General features: G+C 38.6%; 1 protein-coding gene and 2 non-coding genes across 4 annotated transcripts in view; 1 reads left to right on the forward strand and 2 right to left on the reverse strand.

Annotated features, from left to right (window-relative positions):
- Positions 1-16,123, forward strand: part of LOC134648323 (pseudouridylate synthase RPUSD2-like) — a 625,507-nt gene that overhangs the window by 158,825 nt on the left and 450,559 nt on the right. The gene's annotated exons all lie outside the window — the stretch shown is intronic.
- Trnag-ccc (transfer RNA glycine (anticodon CCC)) lies at positions 6,260-6,345 on the reverse strand. The gene is given in 2 exon segments: positions 6,260-6,296; positions 6,309-6,345. It is a non-coding gene; the product is annotated as a tRNA-Gly (tRNA).
- Trnag-ccc (transfer RNA glycine (anticodon CCC)) lies at positions 6,928-7,013 on the reverse strand. The gene is given in 2 exon segments: positions 6,928-6,964; positions 6,977-7,013. It is a non-coding gene; the product is annotated as a tRNA-Gly (tRNA).

Here is a 16,123-nt window from a genome sequence, read left to right on the forward strand (position 1 = left end):
CAATCCAGTTGTGCATATCCAGGGCCTGGTATCGGCATGTGGCGTACAAACGGCGTCAGCCGACGTCAGTAATTAATCAAACGCGCTTTGATGTGCATCTGCCGGTCCGGATTACACTCGCGACTGAATCGCGGGTAGGCAGATATTTGCGAGCTTTTGTACCAAAGGCTTTGTAATGATAAAATATGAGAATGTCTTTATAAACGTCACATTTATACAGACATGTGCACACTGTCGTGTCAAAGTCGATGTAGAGTTACGGCTCGGCCACGACATTACGCGACTGGTGACGGCGGCAGCGACAACCATAGGTGGGAACGAAAAGTCCGATCGCTGTGTCTCGCTCCAACCTATGGTTATCGCTGCCGCCGTCGCAAGTCGCTCAATGTAGTGGCCGAGCCGTAAGCTTAGATAATATTAGAAATATCCATTGTCATCGACTATGGATCGGATGAGAGGATCATGGGGAAATCGAGAGAATTCATGAAATTTACAGCCACATCTATAGTTTTTGAGTTTTTTTATGATATAGGAGGCAAACAAGCAGACGAATCGCCTGATAGTAAGCAATTACCGTCGCCCATGGACAACAGCAACACCAGAGGGTGTGTTGCGTTGCCGGCCTTTAAGATTTCAATACGCTCTTTTCTTAAAGGTTTAGGGTTAAAGATTCTTTATTCTCATAAGAATTACAAATTCACTTGCATGAGAACATTATAAACTAATAGTACATTATTGTCGAGGTTCGGAAGTAGCTACTTGCAGGCTGAGGATTCGTTTTAAACGGACGACCTTGGGAGTCCGTTTAGTTGAATCCGAAGCCAGCAAGTAGTCTTCCAGCCGAGTCATATATAGTGCTTTTCTCAAAAATGGTGCAAGAAATAGAAATATTTTACAGAACTTACAGAAGCAACGTTCTAATTTTCACAGAAAAAAATACAACCATAAAAAAATTTGCTTGCCGCCTTTAAAAAAAAAAGCGGCCAAGTGCGAGTCGGACTCGCCCATGAAGGGTTCCGTATTTAGGCGATTTATGACGCATAAAAAAAAAACTACTTACTAGATGTCGTTCAAACCAATTTTCGGTGGAAGTTTACATGGTTATGTACATCATATATTTTTTTTAGTTTTATCATTCTCTTATTTTAGAAGTTACAGGGGGGGGGACACACATTTTACCACTTTGGAAGTGTCTCTCGCGCAAACTATTCAGTTTAGAAAAAAATGATATTAGAAACCTCAATATCATTTTTGAAGACCTATCCATAGATACCCCACACGTATGGGTTTGATGAAAAAAAATTTTTTGAGTTTCAGTTCGAAGTATGGGGAACCCCAAAAATTTATTGTTTTTTTTCTATTTTTGTGTGAAAATCTTAATGCGGTTCACAGAATACATCTACTTACCAAGTTTCAACAGTATAGTTCTTATAGTTTCGGAGAAAAGTGGCTGTGACATACGGACGGACAGACAGACGGACAGACGGACAGACGGACAGACGGACAGACAGACAGACAGACAGACAGACAGACAGACATGACGAATCTATAAGGGTTCCGTTTTTTGCCATTTGGCTACGGAACCCTAAAAAGAAGTGTATTTTTCTGCTGAAAATACGCCAACCTATTTGAGACACCTAAATAGTCGCGGTACCAACATTAAGCCTGTAACAGACTATCGCACCGCACCGCGACCTTGGAACGTCGCACCCATAAGTGAGAGCGAGAAAGAGATATCTGTTTCTCGCTCTCACTTATGGGTGCGACGCTCCAAGGTCGCGGTGCGGTGCGATAGTCTGTTATAGACTTTATAATAATAAGTGCTGATCATCTGTTTGGCTGTTTAAGGGACCTATGCCTTCATTTGATATGGCCATTTAAAGTTTTAAAAAGTTTGGAACTCGTTAAATAATGGAATTTGTATGCGACATTGCAGTCCCGAAATCGAGACTGCAATGTTTGTTGTTAACTTTTTAATTTTTTGAATGACCATAAACTACGCACTTCGCGACCTATTTTTTAGCCGGCAACGTCGACTTTGCCGTCCATTTTTGAGAAAAATACATTTTCAAGTTAAACTAACAGTGCAGTTACTAATAAAAACATATATGTAGGTAAGTTGACAATCGGCATGCAAACTAGTTCTGTTGCTGTAGTAGGTTTGAAGGTAGTAACGGTCCGGAAATATCGCAGGCGACAGAAATTTGTATTTGGAAGTTAATATTTTTTTTGTTGAATATTGTTCTTCCATACGAAAAGATAAGCCTATCAGAAACATGAAAAATGTTTCCTCTTTAAAACTTCTTAATAGAATCCTAAGACGCTGCAAAGACAATTTCTCATCAATTTCCCTATCAACAATAACCAAGAGGCCTATCTAGGCCTAAGGGTCAAGTGTTTACAGTCCAATGGTCAACAGCTGCGCTGCGCTGGTCAGCAACAGCGATTCCAATCTCTCGTCACGATCTAGGTCTGTCAACGTTTGCTTTCCTGGTCGGAATAATTGATTTAAAGGCAGTCTACACTCGAGGATATTCGATGTACTTGAACATTGATGATTGCAGAGTCCGTACGGGTTAGTTGTAAGTAGTAATTATGGAATTTTGTGAAGGCGATGAAAAAAATGTTACATGTACACGAAAACGACAGTCAAGGCGGGATTTAAATTCTTCAGCTATACCTAATAGGTACTACTATGGCACGCAAACCATGTAGGGTCATCTGTTTCTGTCAAAGCCAGATATGACGCTGGTATCTACATAATTGTTGACTAATCGAACTATTTCTCGCTTCTACTTTATGCTCAAACCTATACCTAGAGCAGAAAAAATCTTACTCGAAAAAAATGCTAAATACTGACTAAGAATTCAGTCAGGCAGGATTCTTATCGTACAGAGACAAGAAGTTAAATAACCCAAATTGTAGTATTTTATGCATAAATAATGTTGCTTCTGGTTCTCCTTGGTTATCAGTCTGCACAACTAATCCGTCACATAAACGGGATGGAGTGATATATCCCTCCGCCCTCAGCCGCACCTGTTACTTGAATTTGCAGCGTGTCGGGGGACAAGTTAATATCCCCGGATTAAAACGCGCTTGAGGTGTCGCACAGCTTACGACAGTAAACTTTCACTTTATAAACTGAAATATGTGTCATATATACTAAAGAAAAAGTGATAGAGTAGCCTCGGAGTACGTGATATCGCCGATAAGTTACAAGAGAGCCGACTGAGATGGTTTGGACACGTGAAAAGAAGACGTCCTGATTACGTCGGGAATATATACTGCTATGTGGATCTGAACATTGTTGGGTCCAGAGGAAGAGGAAGACCGAAGATGAGATGGGCAGACACAATAGCAAAAGACATGAGGGCCTGCCACGTTTGAGTAGACGACACGTCCGATCGCGCGAAGTGGAGAGAAAAGACCAGAAAAGCAGACCCCAAAATCAGATGGGAATAATAATGCTGAGGAAAGAGAGATACTAAAGAAAAAGTGACCAAGCCCTCCTGGAGGCTCCAGTGGGGGAGGCCGGATATATATGAACCGGCGTTTTACACGGCCCGCTCTGGGCCTCTAGGCCGGCCACAGTATGGCCCGGAATTTTGACATTTGCGGCAGCAATACCTATACAGTTGGCAGCATTGTCGCGCTGCATTACTGTACCAGTACTTAATGCTAGCGTAATCTGAATCCGAACGGTATTAAACCTAAAATAAAGATAACATTAAAGACAAACGTGTAAATATGTACGTATATATACTGATTGTAAAGCACGTGCTAAGTTTTGTTAAGAAAAAGGCGAGGGTGATGTTATATACCAAGGCCCAGGATGGTTATATTTAATACAAGAGGATGTCACTTTTTGACAGCTTTTGTCAGAAAGGGACTTGCACCTGTATTACAAGTTACAAGCTTTTGAGAAACGGGCCCCAGCTGTTTGAAGGTAAGCTGTGGCTAACCACACGCAGCCGACGCACTCGTAATCTCAAACAAACAGATTCATTAAAGTCGGCGCTCCATATTACTCGCTTTATGATATTTTGCATTTTAATCTAATTTTGTTTAATTTCTCTTGAGTTGAAGACGGGAGTTCTTGAGAATGTGTGTTATTATGTTATGTGCTTTGTTTAACTTGACACAGAGATTTCGACTTGTTATAAGTACACGGAAGATCGTGAATTTTTAAACTGTAGTCAGAGTTCTATAGTTATTCTAGTTCGTTGAAAAAATACACAAAACATCAAGAAATCATGGAAAAACTATTTTAAGAAATCCAACCAAATTGCAAAAAATTAGAACTGATTTCCTCAAGTAGCAACGTCATCTGTCGCGCCACTGAAGTACTTATGTCGCCCGGTTACAACGTACAGCGTTAGCTGTAAAATCATTATTAAAATTAAAAGTGTACTACTAATTGTTATTGTTCCATGACATAGCAGTCAAACGTGCTCGAATCTCAAACGCCTTTATCTCTGAATAAGGCCTGCCATTCGCGGCCCGACCGCTTATTAATAAGGCCAATAATGCGCGTATTGTGGGCATGCCGGATTTATCGCACTTGTTGGAAAACGGGGTCGGAGGATGGGACTTACACCGTGACGTAACATGTATGGCATTTGAAAAATCAATATGCTCATGAACATAGCTCGGTTTTAGGGTCAATGCAGACGGACTGCTACCCGACTGCAATTTGTATGGGAACTGCACGCCAGCTGCAACCTCGGCGTGCAGTTCCCATACAAGTTGCAGTCGGGTTGCAGTCGTCTGTACCGGCGCTTACGGAAGCTACAACGAACTTAAGCGCTAGTGATTAATTAAATACGGATGCCATGTTATCGATATCGATAGCGAGTAATTTCTAAATCATAATAACCAATGTGATTCATCCTTGGAGTAAAAATATTAAGAGTGTTAGTTCCTATATTTGAAAACCCCTTTGGTTTATTCTTAATTCAAGACATTAAATAGAAGCGTTCACTTTTGTCTGAATTAAACACGAAACTCATGGCGTTGTGAAGTCATAAGTCATAACAGTGACATTTTCGGCTTAATCCAAATCAAATAGTAGTCTAAAGCAAATCCTTAATAGTAGTCGTTTTACAGTACATTAATTAGGCCCTTAAAATTTTGCTTATTTTAGCACCTGGGGACCGTTTCTCAAAAGCTTGTAACTTGTAATACAAGCGGTTGTCACTTTTTGACAGCTTCTGTTAGAAAGGGACTTCCACTTGTATTACAGGTTACAAGCTTTTGAGAAACGGGCCCCTGGTGTCGTAATGTAGCACCAGATCTACTGTAAATTATCTTTTGTTAGTTTCGGTGTGACACACTGCCGCTAGAGAGGCGGCGAAATTAATTGCGTTATTATTGAAAACCTCACTCCCACACGCAGGGATCCAAATTCATTGTTCTGCTAAGCGCAGCATACCCGAGAGTTTCGTATCAAAGGACTTTGAATATTTAGCCTTTGTGTTGTGCCTTGTAGTAATACGAATGGTAATGTAAGGCTTTCGGCTTTCTTGGAGACTTTATGCCTTATGAATATTATTAAATTTCTAGTTAAACACAGACTGAATCAAAGCGATATTTAGGTCTAACACGCCACCCAACACTATCATGTTTTAATATCACAACAAGTAGGAAAACAAAAAAACCAGACAAAAGCAAGTCGGAATCACCTGCGAGGGTTCCGTACTTTTTAGTATTTGTTGTTAAGCGGCAACAGAAATACATCATCTGTGAAAATTCCAACTGTCTGGTCTTGCAAATCGGTAACATGCGTTATTATCATAGACCGTTTGACGTAGATAGCTAAAATTTGGAACAGTTACCTATAAAAACTACCACCACTTATATTTTATATTGTATATAAGTCAAAGCTTCTTATTTTTTAATTTTAATTATTGTTTTTCGCTTGGGTCGTGCAATTTACAAACTCATGTTAGAAAACTGAACTAGTTATAAAATAAAATTGTTATTTAAAGTTCGCATGGCTTGTAATCGAGACAAACATATATAAAGGACTAAATACGAAAAAAACTAAATTCATTTCTAAATTTATAACTTCAAGATCGTGTTTTCGCTGATAAATTTAGCCCCCTCTGGGACTTAAATGAATAAACGTCGTGACGGCAATAGTCTTAACATTAAAATATTGAGGTATACCTACACACCGAGGTACCTATTTCGATATTAATTTATTATGTGATAGGCGTAGCGTTCAAAAAAGTACTTACGCAAAATACAAATAAAAAACTGACTCGTGAAGGATTTGAACCTCCGACCTCCGATAGTAGAGACATTATTGGGAATTCGGCGCTCTACCAACTGAGCTAACGAGTCGATGTATCATGCTGCGAAAATCACGATAGTATGGCGCAAAATGACGAAACGTATTGCACAACATGATGCAAGGATCTAAACAACGACTGCAACGTGACGTCACATGACGCGCTATCGTCTCAGCGATGACAATCAAACTATGAAACTACCTACAATTCTAAAATTATAACCTCGCTTTTTTTCGCTTATCAATTTTGCCCCCTGGGACTCAAGAGAGTAAACGTCGTGACGGCATCATGACTCATCTTTAAAGGGGCCGACTGATTAACAGTCCGCCGGACGGTATCGGCCTGTCAGTTAGAACAAAATTTTGACAGTTCCGAACAACTAACAGGCCGATACCGTCCGGCGGGCTGTTAATCAGTGGGCCCCTTTAGACTCCCATTAGGCGTGGCGTACAAAGGGTTAAAGGACTAATACTACTGGTATTGGACAACTACCTACTACTGGTATTGGTCCCCGCGGCGCGGATACAGGCGTGCCTAGTGCGGGTACCAAAGTTAATCCTTAAGAAATTGTAAACTCTTGGTTAATAAATAATTTTAATTTTTTTAATTTTTCATTTTTGATGAAAAAAAAAACTGACTCGTGAAGGATTCGAACCTCCGACCTCCGATAGTAGAGACAATATTGGGAATTCGGCGCTCTACCAACTGAGCTAACGAGTCGATGCATCACCCAGCGAATATAATGATCATATGTCACAAAATGACCTCAAAAACGTATTGCACAACATTTTGCAAGGATCGGAACTTTAACCGCTTACCACTTGCTTACCATCAACAATGACAAAATTCAATTCTAAATTTACAGCATCAGGATCGATTTTTCTCTGGCGCTCGGCGCCTATTGTTTAGCAAATTTTAGCCCCTTAGGCAAGACGTCACACTTACGAAGCACCTACAAACAGCAATCGGTGGATCTTATTACAAAAGGCCTTATGCCTTGTCGACAGTTAACAGTGTGGGCTATGGTATACAACGGATGTGTCCTAAAGATAAAAATAATGATTAAATCAATGTAACCAGCCTCGTTAAGGCCAGCATTGTTTTTTACCTAATTTTAATTTGCACCTTGTTCTAAAGTTTAATGGGATGGATTCATTGACGTATATATATCTCAGGACTGCCCTTACGGGCAATAAGAATGGGGCATGAATGGGGCCAGTACAGCCGAGCGGTGTGACACCGCTACAACGCGATTGGTTGATGACTTCGCATGACGCGCGCGATTGGTCGCGACTAGTTGCGTCAGACTGCACGATTGGCTTGAATTCGTGAGTGTTAGTGAGTTCTATTTTTAATGCACGTAAGGCCAGTCCTGAGATATATGTCAATGGATGGATTCCGTTTGTTTGAAAAAGCAATTCAACAAAAGAAATGCTACTTCATTTGATGTGTGAAAGGTTCTAATTAGATTGAAATGGAGTGTACATTGTAATGCACATTGGGCCTTACGAGTGCGAGTAATGCACGTTGGGATATAGTCAGCAGCAGAAGTTCTTATTCTCGTAACAATAAAGTCGCGTCAAGATCACTTTGAACCCCTCGCCCGCTTAGCAAATTCTGCTGTTGACTGTACACCAATATAACAAAACGACGCAGTTGATATTCCAGTGTCAAAAATATACATTAGCAAAATGTTATTCCGATTACCTTAATTGTAATTACTCGAGTCGCGTCATTGTGTTGTGATTGTCACACATATGTATTACTTATGTAAAAGCACTTACGTAAATAGGATAGGCTATGTATACTTGTATAGCGATAGAACAATCTTGTATCGTATCATCCAAATTGCTTATAATTTTCCTGAGCGGATTACTAAGTAAACCGTCATGTCCTCTATGTTGATGCTGAGACGTAAATCATAAGCTACAAGCGTTTTCTAAAACCAACCAATGTTAAAATATTTGTCTGCAAAGTCATTTTCCTTGCGTTATCCCGGCTTTTTTTCCACGGCTCAATCATGAGTGCCTGGGGTCCGCTTCACTACTAATCCCGAGAATTGGCGTAGGCACACTTGTTATTATGATATGCGAATATTCTCAGATGAAATAAACCTATAACCTTGTGACATAGACATTGATATCGAAATGATTTAAATTACCTATACCTAAATCGACGCAAATAAATGTGCGTAATCTGCTTTACAAAAAGACTTAATCACCCTTCTTGGATGTCGTTATTTCACTACCTATATTAATTATTCAACAGCAAATCATCAGATCACCCGAGGCAGAGGCCGGCCAAAAAGGAGAAGACTAGACGACCTAGGGGCCTAGCCAATATGACAATCGTTAATAGATAACGCCAATAGAAACTTAAATAATGTACCTATGGATATAGACCGTGACTTTTCGTGGCATCTGTACGGTTACCATCAGTTTGTCACTGACATAAACGTCGTCGAGAACGTAATTTACTTTCTATACATCTCGCTCGCACTCGCATATTAGTGCAAACGGGATGTATAGAAAGTAAATTACGTTCTCGACGGCGTTTATGTCAGTGACAAACTGATGGTAACCGTACTGTTATCCCGATACATTTTTTTCGTCGATGTACGATCGCATCTTGGCTAGGCAGTCTCGATTTTGTGGCGACTGGCGGGAGCATGCACAAAGCCGTGACGACTGGCGAGAGACAGGGGAAGCCTTTGCCCAGCGGGACACAATATAGGCAATAAAAAAAACATAAATAATATATTTCTAGCCTCCAACGCTAACACTCATGACTTGTCCTACCATATCTCCAAGAATAACATAATTTCACATTAGGATTACATATCAGTCGCCTCGATGAATATTACATAGCCTGTTCAACATGTCTCGAAGCTATTTACGTTTTGTCTACTATAATATTCTTACGGTAAAAGGATTCTGGTGTTCACTTCACTATGCTGACGTTTTAAAGTCTTTCGAATCTTTTTTAATGAAACGTAAATTTCGTATCATCTAGATAAAAGACAAGACGAAAGTGGACGACCAAGCGAAAAGCCTTTCTGCCAATACGGAATATTACTGCCATGTTTTGCCGCCAGAGTGCAGCACTAGCGACTTAAGTATACCATAGAGTAACTACATACTGTACCTTAAACTGTTTTTTGATAAGTTTTCACAGACAGTCAAATGTGACATTGATACATCAAGGCGGTTTGTTTACAAAGGGCCTCCCGGGAAACGCGAAATCGAAACTCGGCTGTCTGCCTCTTTATCGCTCGAATATGCAAGAGTGATAGAGAGGTTAGATAACAAAATTTCGACTCACTCGTTTGCGGTAGACCCTTAGATTGTGACTTATTGTGGTAGTGGCGCCCCTACGTAGATTTTCGCGTAATATTCCCTTTTTAACTAAAATCAAACTAATACCACTTAACACTTTAATTCAAAATCGATACAGCACGCGTGCGAAGCAGGGATGTTGCGGATGCAGATTTTTTGACATCCGCGGATGCGGATGCGGATGCGGATATTAAAAAAACGAAACGTTTAGTATTTGAGCAAGAATATAGGTGCGTTATATTTAATAAACCGTAACTTGGCCTACTTTTCTGGATCTAGACGATTTCGTTATAGGTAATGACGAAATTACCTAGCACTTACGCCGCCGCTAAGACGTTCCTGTACCGACTTGTTCGACATCCGCATCCGCATAAGCTTCGCATCGATTTTATGCGGATGCGGATGCAGATGCGGATGCGGATGTTGAAAATAATGCTCAAGTTCTGCGGCTGCGGAAGCGGATGCGGATGTTCGCAACATCCCTGGTGCGAAGCGATTAGATGCCTTCATTAATTATTACCACGTGATTACCACCAATCGAGTAATAGTTAATTGTGCGTTCTAATATACTCGGGTTTCCTTGTCTGTCTTAACTTTCGCCTCTAGGTAACTAGTATAATGTGACCTTTAAATGCGCAATGAATACTTAACTAAAATAGTTTAGTTCTTAGTTTAGTTTAGTTTAATTTATACATGGCTTGTCCAACAGGTCTCCATCGCCATACAGCGGGGCAACGCTGCAAGTGTGATGGGGACCTTTAGACCCGGCATCGCTCAGAACGGGTTTTAGTTCTAAGTTTAAATTGTATATATGTACCTTTATATTATTGAAATAAAAATTGTAATCAGTTTAATTTATTATTTGTTACTTTTAATTTGTTCTTTAATAAATTATGTGTAAATAAAATCCGGATTATATTATGCATACTTTAGATACCTACTTATTTTCTCATTGCACCCACCTTATTTCTTTATCGCCCTATGGTTGACTGGTAGAGAATGCTTAGAGGCATTGAGTCCGCTTCTTCTACTTTTATTGATGTGCAAAAAGTTGAAAATATACTCTTACTGCGTCCTCAATCTGTCGTAACTCAAGAACCTTATTTCTACTCCAGTAAATAGGTACATTAAATTAAGTATTTACCAATATGAACTGTCAGCGGCACTATAATTTTGATTTGTTAAAAGGTCAAAATGTCGATTTCCAAATATCGACTAATTTTCAAATTACAAAACTATGAGCGATAATACATATACGTAAAGTCTTTTTTTTATTCGGTAGACTAAAATTACATTTCATTGTATGAAATGACACATGATGTTCATACTATGAAATGTCATTTTAGTCTACGGAATAAAAAAAAAGCGGCCAAGTGCGAGTCGGACTCGCCCATGAAGGGTTCCGTATTTAGGCGATTTAAGACGTATAAAAAAAAAACTACTTACTAGATCTCGTTCAAACCAATTTTCGGTGGAAGTTTACATGGTAATGTACATCATATATTTTTTTAGTTTTATCATTCTCTTATTTTAGAAGTTACAGGGGGGGGACACACATTTTACCACTTTGGAAGTGTCTCTCGCGCAAACTATTCAGTTTAGAAAAAAATGATATTAGAAACCTCAATATCATTTTTGAAGACCTATCCATAGATACCCCACACGTATGGGTTTGATGAAAAAAAAATTTTTGAGTTTCAGTTCGAAGTATGGGGAACCCCAAGAATTTATTGTTTTTTTTCTATTTTTGTGTGAAAATCTTAATGCGGTTCACAGAATACATCTACTTACCAAGTTTCAACAGTATAGTTCTTATAGTTTCGGAGAAAAGTGGCTGTGACATACGGACGGACAGACAGACGGACAGACGGACAGACAGACAGACAGACAGACATGACGAATCTATAAGGGTTCCGTTTTTTGCCATTTGGCTACGGAACCCTAATAGACTTTAGGTGATGGAAATTACAGTCCGTCAGTACCGATTGTCTAGCAATCATACCGTCTCAACTAGCACTAAATACTTGACTTCTTACAAATGCTGCCCAATTGCCCATTAACTGAATTACTCTTCGATTTTCGCCTCTATTGTTTAAGTTCTAAAGTTGTCGGGTGAATTCCGCAGCTAAAATTTAACTTTGTGTCTTCCTGAGGCTTCTTGTATCTCATTAGACGTAATTATTACGGAGCAGATCTTAAGGTGACTTTGAAATATTTTCGACTTTATCATAGACGAATAAGGTGCAAATTGCTTTGGGGTGCATTGTGTGTACATTGCTAAGGGTGTCGAATTGTTTTAAGACGTGTTCCATGTATTGTAGAATTGCTATTTGATGTTTTATTTATAAAATTAAAGTATGCAACCGACATATGGCAAATTTCTATGAAATTAAGTACATGATTTATATAGTCTGTTTGGGGGCACTGCAGTGCCACCGCCAAGATAATACGTATAGTTCAAGTTTTATGTGGAGTAAGTTTTATGTAGGGTTCCGTACCTGAAAAGGAACCCTTATAGGATCACTTGTGTATCTGTCTGTCTGTCCGACCATTCCCCCCCCCCCCTTTATCTCCGAAACAACTGGGTCTAAAATATTGAAAAAAATACACACAATAGTTCTTTACCTAGATGACAGGAAAACCTGTTACAAATGTGCAGTCAAGCGCGAGTCGGACTTAATGTTCGGAACCCTTGGAACGCGAGTCCGACTCACAGTTGACCGGTTTTTTTCTCGTGATGTCGACTATAGCCAGACTTTGCTATTACATATTTATTATAGCCATGTTTTGACCTACTATTTATGAAAAAGGTCTGCGTTTAAGTAGTATAGTTCTACCTGCTCACTTAAATTAGATTCCATAACTAAATTATCATTTATCATTCATTTCAAGAAGTTAGAGGTGCTCCATATTCAGATAATTACGAACTATTGAAGACGGAAGTTATGGAGCTCTAGCTTGAGGCGCTCAACTATTCCATATTCTAATCTAAGGTATTTAGGGGAAGTAGTTCCTAATACGAGTATGTATTCCTTCTAGATCTTAAGATCGCAGCGGTCATAACCGCTGCGATTAAATTGAATTCCAAGAAGTATTTTGTTTCTTAATTAATTGGTAGTTTATGAACGTTTTGTTTTTGATGATTAAGTAAGTAAGTAATTATTCTGTATTCATTTTACATACATGTAAAGTAAATAACATTCTATAATATATAATATAAATAGACTAAAAAACTGATGCCATTGAAAATTTCGTCTAAAACATATAGTATTTGTTGGTGTCGTATGAAATACGTTGTACATTTTTTTTTATTACAACATTTAAGAAAATAAATATATTCTGTCCATTAAGTCCCAATCGCTTGATTTTCATGTTACATTTTGCCCTTAATTCAGTGTATGTGAATCTTAATTTTATAATATAATTAATAGCTGATGCAAAGCAGGGCTGAGCAAAGCAACAGACTATAATTAGTACATTATTGTACTAGACAAGTCGTATTTAAATCGACCTGAAATGTCTAGTCAAATCGTTTCTCGTAATAGACCAAGGAAGTCTAGTACCCGTAGTACGATAGACACAACTAAACAATGACACTAAGTGTATGCGGCGTAATCTATGACAATAGATTTTGAGGCACATACCATTGTAATAAGGATAGATTTAGATTGCATTTCGATTAGGATTTACGTGATTATGAAATGGCATATTGAAATGTTTGCGATGTCCCGATTGGACATTGATCGAAACGCACCGCTTAGTTTGGTTATTTATATTCGTATTACAGTTAATAAAGATTTCTTTTACAAAAGGTTAAATCAGGGGCGTTGTTTGCGTTATTTTATTTAAATAAGAAAATCGAAATTTTGCTCTAGTACTTTCCAATTAAGTCGCGTAAAAAGTTGAACAATTTTTAGGAAAGTAAAAAGACATATCCAAACCTTATCATTATTAAATACTAGCTACCTACCACGACTCCGTTTGCGTAAAATGTTGATGATTATTAATAAAAACTATTTTAAGTCCATATCCGGGCTTCTAACTATAGGTATCCACGCCACAAATGGATTCAGCTGTCGACAGACAGACATATTTACTTACTATCGCATTTTTGTCATTTCTAATACGGAACGTGTAAATATTTGAACATAACAATAACACAAATAAAAGGTTCATTAGCTTTTTTCCTCATATTCAATTTTAAATTCCATTTAGACTGAGCGTGTCTGTGGGACATTGACACATGGTTAAATTTCGCTTAGTCATACTCACTGCCTCCTGTTTTTTAGGGTTCCGTACCCAAAAGGTAAAAACGGGACCCTATTACTAAGACTCCGCTGTCCGTCCGTCCGTCTGTCACCAGGCTGTATCTCACGAACCGTGATAGCTAGCTATAGACAGTTGAAATTTTCACAGATGATGTATTGTATTTCTGTTGCCGCTATAACAACAAATACTAAAAACAGAATAAAATAAAGATTTAAGTGGGGCTCCCATACAACAAACGTGATTTTTGACCGAAGTTAAGCAACGTCGGGCGGGGTCAGTACTTGGATGGGTGACCGTTTTTTTGCTTGTTTTGCTCTATTTTTTGTGATGGTGCGGAACCCTCCGTGCGCGGTCACTTGGCCGGTTTTTTACCAAGCTTACACGTGGCCGGTTTTTTACGGTAGCTCATTAAATTCTATCCGGGAAAAGGGTCGAGATATCCCAAAAGATACGGGTCCATAATTTCAATAAATGTCTATTGCAGTGCCGAAACACTTGGGGCATCTGATGTAGCACTATGGCTGGTTAGTTCCGAATGTTCTGATGGTACGATAGGAAGACATTAAGGCGAGGGACGCTCATAATACCTATGTGAAATGGCTTTATGGATGTAGCTTTATATTGAAAATCCCGTACATTCCACGACCTTCATTTCGTTATGCTATTGCTATGTTATTAAACTAGAGACGAAAAACACCAATTTCTCTTGATTAAACATGTTCCAAAAGAGATTCACTTTACGACTTATTTCTCCCCAAAGAAAATGGCCCAATTTACATTCCTGCTGGCCAAAAGTTTTTCTTTTTCATAAAATCCAATTAGAAACCCTGAGTTTGCTAATCTTTAGCCACTTAAAGCGATGCGTCCGTTACAACTTTCTAAATAACAACTTGGCTGTGTTTTTTCTTCTGTATTTTTATTACATTTGGGTCTGGTATGCTTCAGGTTTAGTTAATAATTTAGTTATTATTGCTTAAATTATTAATCCTTGTTTCTATTAAATTATGCTTACTTGTTTTTTTGTATTATTTTTATTTACCGTATAATGCATTTAGTGTTTTTTTGTAATAATTACTGTTGCTCCATTACTGCGGTGGCGTTGATGCCGCCGCTGCGCTGTATCTGTCAATCTCCTTGATAAAATGAGTGACAGATTGAATGTCATATTCGTGCAGTAATGCGGCGACGAACGTCACATTTCCTTGATAAAATGTGCTGCTGCTGTTGAAATCTGAATGTCACCAAAATAACGTGCTAGTCAATGAGAGGGTCTACCGCGAAAACCGTTTTTCGCTATTGCGGGGATCTTTCTCTTTTACTCCAATGAAGGCGTTATTAGAGTGACAGAGAAAATTGCCCTGCCAGGTGGCTTGGGTTCGACGACGGTGCCGCCCTTCCACACATCAATTGAAACCCCTTTTCTACCCTACCTATGTATTATCTACCCCTTTGCCTATGTATTATGATGGTTATAATAAATGACTGTTTAGTACATATATTTAAAAGCTGCAATGGGGAAAACAAATAAAATAAAATTATTCAGATTCAATATCGTTCAGTAACAAACTAAGTTAAATTAAGTATTAATAATTCAAAGTGAAATTTGAAGCAAGTCGCTGTTTCGTATGATAATTTAGAGTAATTAATACTCAAAAACTCAAAAGTACCAAAAATACCCAAGGCGTTTCAATTTCATCATACCTTCAAAGTTAATATTTCATTGCTTTTGCAAACTTTAATCAAGTTTGAAACTGTATTTATAATTACGGAGAGCTGTAGAGGTTAATTGAGATTTCTCAAATATGATACCATTATGATATCAACCTCAGTCCGTCCGTCTTTCATCGATATTAATAAAAGTGAGACGAAAAGAGAATGGTATCTAGTTTTTACACATTTTCAATTTGCTTCCATCCTGCTTATACCTACTTGTGATTATTTGATTCAAAATTTTATGTTTTAATTTGAATCACTTTCTGGTGTCTTATTGAGTTGAAATTTGGCGTACCTACCAGTGGCGGCGCGTCCATAAAAGCCGATTCCCACCGGCTTGCCTGTTTTTGGACGTTTGAGCAGAGTTGTAAAGGAAATTTATTGTAATCCAAATTAGCCCGGCTTGCCTATGGATATGTTTGACGCGCCGCCACTGGTACTTGTAATATTACGGAAGTAGGTACTTCCGTAATATTACTGACAATGCAACGATGCTCTAACGGGGATCAGTAA

Source organism: Cydia amplana, chromosome 5 (genome assembly GCF_948474715.1).
Source record: "Cydia amplana chromosome 5, ilCydAmpl1.1, whole genome shotgun sequence".
Taxonomy (NCBI): Eukaryota; Metazoa; Arthropoda; class Insecta; order Lepidoptera; family Tortricidae; genus Cydia; species Cydia amplana.